This window comes from Cibotium barometz, chromosome 13, assembly GCF_041138505.1.
Source record: "Cibotium barometz isolate CiBa-2024 chromosome 13, ASM4113850v1, whole genome shotgun sequence".
NCBI lineage: Eukaryota > Viridiplantae > Streptophyta > Polypodiopsida > Cyatheales > Cibotiaceae > Cibotium > Cibotium barometz.
Window position 1 is genome coordinate 37,525,609 of NC_141058.1, and position 7,163 is coordinate 37,532,771.

Consider the following 7,163-nt stretch of genomic DNA (forward strand, 5'->3'; position numbering starts at 1 on the left):
CGAGATGCGCCCGAAACGCGTTTTTGGCCCAAAATTTCTTGTCCGATAGCTTTAGTTGCCCTATAGCTTTACTCTCGTGAAGAAAGCTCCTCAATCAGAGATCATTTATCGGTGCCTCCTATAGAGCTCCCGACAGGATGTAGTCGCCACACAAATAGGGAAGAGTGGTTGAAGCTCTTACCCTCGTACTGCTTCATGTGCTTCTCTTACTTGCAGCTTAGCCCTTAGCATGAACTAGGCTCTGATACCATGAAAAGATGCAGGGGAGAAGAGAGCTTGAGCTCTTGCAAGCACACACACACTCACAAAACCCCAATAGAGAACACACAAGGTGAGAGGCTGAAAATATTCTTCTTCTTCACTCAACACACCATATACAAAGATAAGAGTACTCACATATGAAACGTACTCAACCAAATACATAATAGGGTTCTCTATAGTGTGAACCCAACTAAATGAGCTGGCGCTATAACTATGCCAGTCTCTAAAATGGCTATCACACAGCCTATCATCCCACTGGCCACATATCACCCATGATCTCATGCTATAGGGAAACTATAAAGCTTTACTCCCACAAAGAAAGCTCCTCAATCAGAGATTGTTTGCCGGTGCCTCTTGTAGAGCTCCTGACAGGGTGTAGTCGCCAACACAAATAGGAAAGAGTGGTTGAAGCTCTTACCCTCGTACCGCTTCCTGTGCTTCTCTTGCTTGGAGCTCAGCCCTTAGCATGAACCAGGCTCTGATACCATGAAAAGATACAGGGGAGAAGAGAGCTTGAGCTCTTGCAAGCACACACACACTCACAAAACCCTAATAGAGAACACACTAAGGTGAGAGGCTGAAAATCTTCTTCTTCTTCACTCAACACTCAACACTCAACACTCAACACACCATATACAAAGATAAGAGTACTCACATATGAAAGGTACTCAACCAAATACATAATAGGGTTCTCTATAGTGTGAACCCAACTAAATGAGCTGGCGCTATAACTATGCCAATCTCTAGAATGGCTGTCACACAGCCTGTCATCCCACTGGCCGCATATCACCCATGATCTCACCAACCATGCCAGTGGTGTAAGTGTGGGCCCTATCCCCCAGGCGGGTCATCAGTGTCTACCGCCTCACTAGATGAGCTCAATATCTCAACAACATGACCAATAAAAAGGGCTGGTAAATGTACTGAAACTACATCATGACTTTGCACTTTAGATGTGCTAAGGCTTCATCCAAGGTGGCTAGCTCCTTCACTGTTCCCATTATCTTGGTCATGTTGAGAATGAGATCAGATGCTCTTCTCTGCTCCTCTATTCTCCTTGATCTACATGGTTATCCATTTAAGATTTTGGTTTCTCAGGGTACTGGGTTGTGCGCTCTTGTGCCCACTTTAGTAGTGGCTTTGTGTGTGGTGCAACATAGCAGTAGCAAGCTGGTGTGGTGTGTGAGATTCTTCAATGTGACTTCTTGCTTTTGGTGTCAGGCTTCTTCCTGGATGCGTCTGGTATATGCACATAACATTCACAGTCAAATGTTCGAAAATGATACACTCAAGGTATCCCACCAAGTAGGCCTCTTGTGGTGTGATACCCTTGAGCACCTTTCTATAGCTTCGATTAACGGATGTGTATTGTTATGCTCACTACTTTAGCTTAGAAAGTGTCTGGTATATGCACATAACATTCACAATCAAATGTTCGAAAATGATACACTCAAGGTATCCCACCAGTAGGCCTCTTGTGGTGTGATACCCTTGAGCACCTTTCTGTAGCTTCGATTAACGGATGTGTATTGTTATGCTCACTACTTTAGCTTAGAAAGTGTCTGGTAGCCCTTTTCCTTTAACATGCATCGAGCCATCTCCACAATGGTCCCATTACGTTGTTTTACAACACTGTTGCTCTGCTGAGGTGTGTGAGTAGTGGTGTGGCACTTGATGCCATGATCCTTGAGTAGCTATCAAATTCCGTTGGAACAGAATTCTCATCCTCGATTTGTATAGAACTTTTTGGCCTTCTTTCTAATCTCATTCTCCACAAGATTATGCCATTGTTTAAACTTTCCAAAAGCTTTAGTCTTATCCTAAAGGAAATAAACCCATATCTTCCTACTATAATCATCCAAATGACTAAGAGCATAAAGTAAGAAGATTCCTCCAATGCAATAGTAGACATCTTGCCATAGAGACCAGCATGTACTAGCCCTCGAGGAGTCTTTTCCCGATTGCTCCTCCCTTGTGGAAATGCCTTGCATTGTTGCTTACCCATCATGTAAGTCTCACATGGTTCCTACAATTATGAAAATGCAGGTAAATTAGCTACCATTCCCTTTTTCTGCATCTCCTTCAGCACTATAAATCCAATGTGACCAAATTTCTCATGCCAAAGCCTTATTGTTCTTTATCTGCATTCATCATCGATATCAGGACACTCAGCTCATATAGATTGTTTCACCTTACTCCTTTGCTGACTAACTTGACTAACTTGCTAGCAGCACCTAAATTTTTTGCTTTTGTTTAGTAGGTTCCTCTTAATTTGAGGTGTATAGAGCACATCCTAACATCTTCTTCTCTTCACCTATAGCTACCATAAAAGAGATGGTTCTAGACCCTTCAATTGGACATTTATTATTCTTCCCAACAACAACAATGATGGGTTCCTATAGAAACTTTGAGGATTCATAGGTGGAGGGTTTTGACTTTACTAAAACCTTTGCTTCCCATAGATTGCATAATAACTATCACGGCGGTACTTACCTTGGCATAAATAGTGACCAATTTTTCACATGGATTCCATAACCACCAAGAAATCAATGTTGTTGAATGTAAATTTATGGTATCCTTTGTCATACTTTAGATGAAGGAAATTTTTGAAGCATATCTAATATTGCTCGGATGACTATGGTTGCACCATGGAAAGATCCATCAAGACTGGAAAAAGATCAGCTCACCATCTGTAGAGGAAAGAAAAAGGTCAGAGTGTCTGTGTTCTCCAAAGGAAAAGTGGATCCGTTGGTTCAATAGGAAGACTTAACGAGTTCAAAGGAGTGGAGGATGATGAGGAAGAGAAAATATTAAGGGAGAATCCGGATCTAATTTCCTTCTTTAAGGTGGATGTGGACCAGATTGTTTCCCAATATGAGCCAGATGTGATGGCACCTAGTGACATCGATGGAAGAAAGCATATTAGTAAATCCAGAGGATAGGGTCAAGCAAGTTCTTTTAGAAACAAAGAAATTTGAGCCAGATGTGATGGCACCTAGTGACATCGATGGAAGAAAGCATATTAGTAAATCCAGAGGATAGGGTCAAGCAAGTTCTTTTAGAAACAAAGAAATTTGAAGTTTCAGAAGAGATTAAGGCATTAATTGTTGTAGAAAAGAACATGCACAAAAGTGGCCAAGTGCAAGAAGATAAACTATCCAAAATGAACTTGGAAGATGATCAAAATCCTCGGATGGTGCAAAACTCACAGAATAATTGAGGCAAAAATTATAGAAATTGTTGTCTAGATATAAAGATGTATTTTCTTGAAGCTATATAGACATGTATTGATCCTATTTTTTATCAACATAAAATCAATCTGAAGGAAGATGTAGTTCCCATCTGGCAATAGAGGTACCAGATGAATCCAAATTATACATGCTACTTGAAAGTAGGTTTCATTTACCCAATTAACAAATTAGGTGTCTCCAATTGTCATTGTCCCCAAGAAAAATGGAAAGTTGAGGGTATGTGTGGCTTACAAGAAGTTGAATGCATCTACTATCATAGATCCCTTTCCATTATCCTTCACAGATTCTCTTCTAGATGGTCACAAAATGTATTCATTTCTTGATGGATTCAACGGTTACAATCAGGTGTGGATGGCACCTAAAGACAAAGAAAATACAACTTTTGTCGATGTTTTCCTCCAATGTTATGACATGGGATTAAAGAATGCACCTTTCAAAAGAATGGTTCAAGAAATCTTTTATGAATATCTCATAACGTTCATAAGGGTATTTGTTAAAACCCTAAGATCTCTCTAGATAATTGTTATGCATAAAGGGATGCACACATGAATAATAATGAAATACATCATACCTTTACCTTGATGTCCCATACCATCAAGAGGTATAACTCCAATCCAATAGCATGTAGCTATAGTGTGAAATGGTAGGTGAGTAGATATGATCCTCTACACAAGAGAGCATAACATAGCCTTAGCCTTCCAAGCCTCCAAGCCTTAAGCCTCCCTTGAGTGTGCTCCATGCCCCTATTATATAGAAGGGCCCTCAAGTGACTCTTGATTCTCCATTTCCCATGTGTGACCCTTGGATGCCTGACCCTAACCTTAACCCTTAAGGTTAGTCCTAACCCATGATCCACTCCCATGCTCCCATGCTCACAAGCCTAATGAGGGTTAGCCTCCTAGTATATGCACACATAATATGCATATAACATACTTCCCCTCTCTCAAATCATTGCACTCTTGCAATGAAAAGGAGAACTGCACTGAACAATATCAACTGACTCCCAAGTCGAATCCTCTATTTCTCCATCTTTCCACCTAATTTTAACCTCAAAGATTGAGGAGCCATGTGAAAATCTCAGAGAGAGAGATACCCCACAACCCAATGTAACCTGCCCCAACAAAGTAAAACCACCTCTGAGCCACCGATGATATAGGCCACGTGGTAGATAGATGTATGTGTGAGCACTTTAGCCAAGGTCGCGGGCACTTGTAGTAGCCTTGGACACATAGAGAGAGAGAGTGTCAAGGACTATGAGTTTAGGGACTTGAGGCACTGGTCACGGACTATCAAGTAAGAGAGAAACTTGGTACAAGGTCCAGGTGTGCTAAGTTCCCTTGAGGGGAGGTGTGCTAAGGCACTGGTCACGGACTATCAAGGAAGAGGGAAACTTGGTATAGGGTCTAGGTGTTCTAGGAGTATTCACTTGAGGGGAGGTGTTGAAATATACAAGTGAATAGGGTGTGTGTGGGAACAAGCCCTTGGTTAGAGACTGTAAAAGAGAATCTGTAAATGTGAGAGAACCTGTGAAAAGGTGAGAAGAATCTACTGGGAGAGAATAAAGGGTAGCATGAGAATATTTAGGAAGTGTGGAGATATTTTGGGAGAGGTAGAGATATTCTGGGAAAAGTGAAGAGGTGGAGAGAATCAAGCAAAAGAGGTGGAGTGAATCAAGGAGAAATCAGTGGGATTAGATGCTTGGATGTAAACTATAAATTGAGGCATTGGCCTAATGAGAATTTGCTAGTTTTTGATTATCCATGCCTACATTAAGCTATAATAGTTAATTACTCACTGATCACATCTTAGTTATCATCTAATCACTTGGTTAATGATGTTGATTCTAGTATTTGATCCACCATAGCTCATCACATTGTTGTAATTTTAACAAATATTTTAGACATCCACCCCACATCCCTATGGCTAGTGGGTTCCTTAAAAAGTCAATGCCTCATTCAAGTTAGTTCAACTATGGTAGTAGCTTCTTCATCCTCTAAGACCTTCATCCGAGCTTCCTGTTTTTTTTTATTAGCTCTTCTTGTTACTTTAATGAGCTATTTACTAACTATGGACCTCTGTTTATAAAGATTTTCAGCCATTCTCAAGACTCGAGACCTTGAAAAAGCTTAAGTAGCTTACCTCCTTAGTTTTATTTGAGCTACCTTCCTCTTCAAGGTTCCTCTTTAAGGACAAAAAGAGAAGAAATCTTTTGTTGAGCTCTATCTAGTTTAGGGTTATTAGCTTCATTTGTGGACCTTTGTCTTTTTGCTTACCTTTTAGACAAACCTAGCAGAGTGACATCATGATCTTCTCTTACAAAGTTTCAGGAATCTCAATATCCATTTCTTCTCCTTCATCTAAAGGCTCTAGAGTTCCCCGCTCATCAATCATTTGTGATGAAGGGCCTAATGTTACCTCTGTATCCTTGTCATTTATGCCTTGAATTCAATCTCTCCTTACCCTTTAGTGATGCCTTATCTCATGTGAGCAATTGTCTAGGGCCAAACACTAAGTATTTATTTGCGGTTAAGATATCCTTAAATTAGAATTACTGAGAATGAAGACATCAAGAAAATGGCTTTTTGAACAAGATATGAAATATATGAATGGTTGATGATATCATCTAGTCTAACCAATGCACCAATAGCTTCCTTCTACACATAATGGTGGATGATTCATTTAAAGAATATCAAGATGAATATGTAATCATATACATCGACAACCTACTCATTTGTAGCAAGAGAGAATGTTTCAAGAGCGTTCTACGAGGAGATCCGTGGGGATTTGACAGTGGTATCAGAGCATGCCTTAAAGGTGAAAAAAAGGAAGTCAAAGTGGATCCAAAGAAAAGTCAAATGGGATAAGCTATTTGTGAAGTTAGAGAGTTCATGGGATTCACACAATTCTATAAAAATTTTGTCAAAGATTTTAGTAAAATAGCAACTCCTCTCATAGACATTGCAAAAAAAAAGGAAGGCCTTCAATGGGCTAAAGTTAAAAGCAGAGCATTTGAAAAAATGAGGCAATGTGCTACATGCTTATGCTTAAACCACCTAAATTTGATAAAGAGTTTGAGATACACACAAATGCATCAACTAGGGGGAGTACTAATGGGTAAGAAGGACATCCTATGGCATGTGAATCTAGAAAGTTCTCAGATGTGGAACAACGATGGACAAAACATGAAAAGGGAATGATGGAAATTGTGCATTGCCGTAGTAATTAGAGACATTATGTTCAAGATAAACATACTAAGATCTACACTAATAATATATCATTGAAGAGTAAGACGCAATCAAATCTTCATCACCAAAGAAACGTAGATGGTAGACTTCATCAAGAACAATTTGATGTATGATTCCCTAAGTTGAATGTATAATTTGATGCATGATGTCCTAAACTAAATGCTGCACAGATGAATGCAGTGGTTAAATTTTGGACATGATTTGTGAAGCACAAAGGCAAGATGCAACAGTTAAGCAGAATGTGGAGTAATGTAGAACAAGACAAAATGGAAGTGGGATTATTTGAATTCAAGGATAGGTTGATGTATGACCATCAATATGCTCAAATGTCCATGAGTTGAAATCCATGCTCTCATAATTATAACTTCGTGGGGCATGGAGAAGGCCATAAATGGTCTCTTGAGAA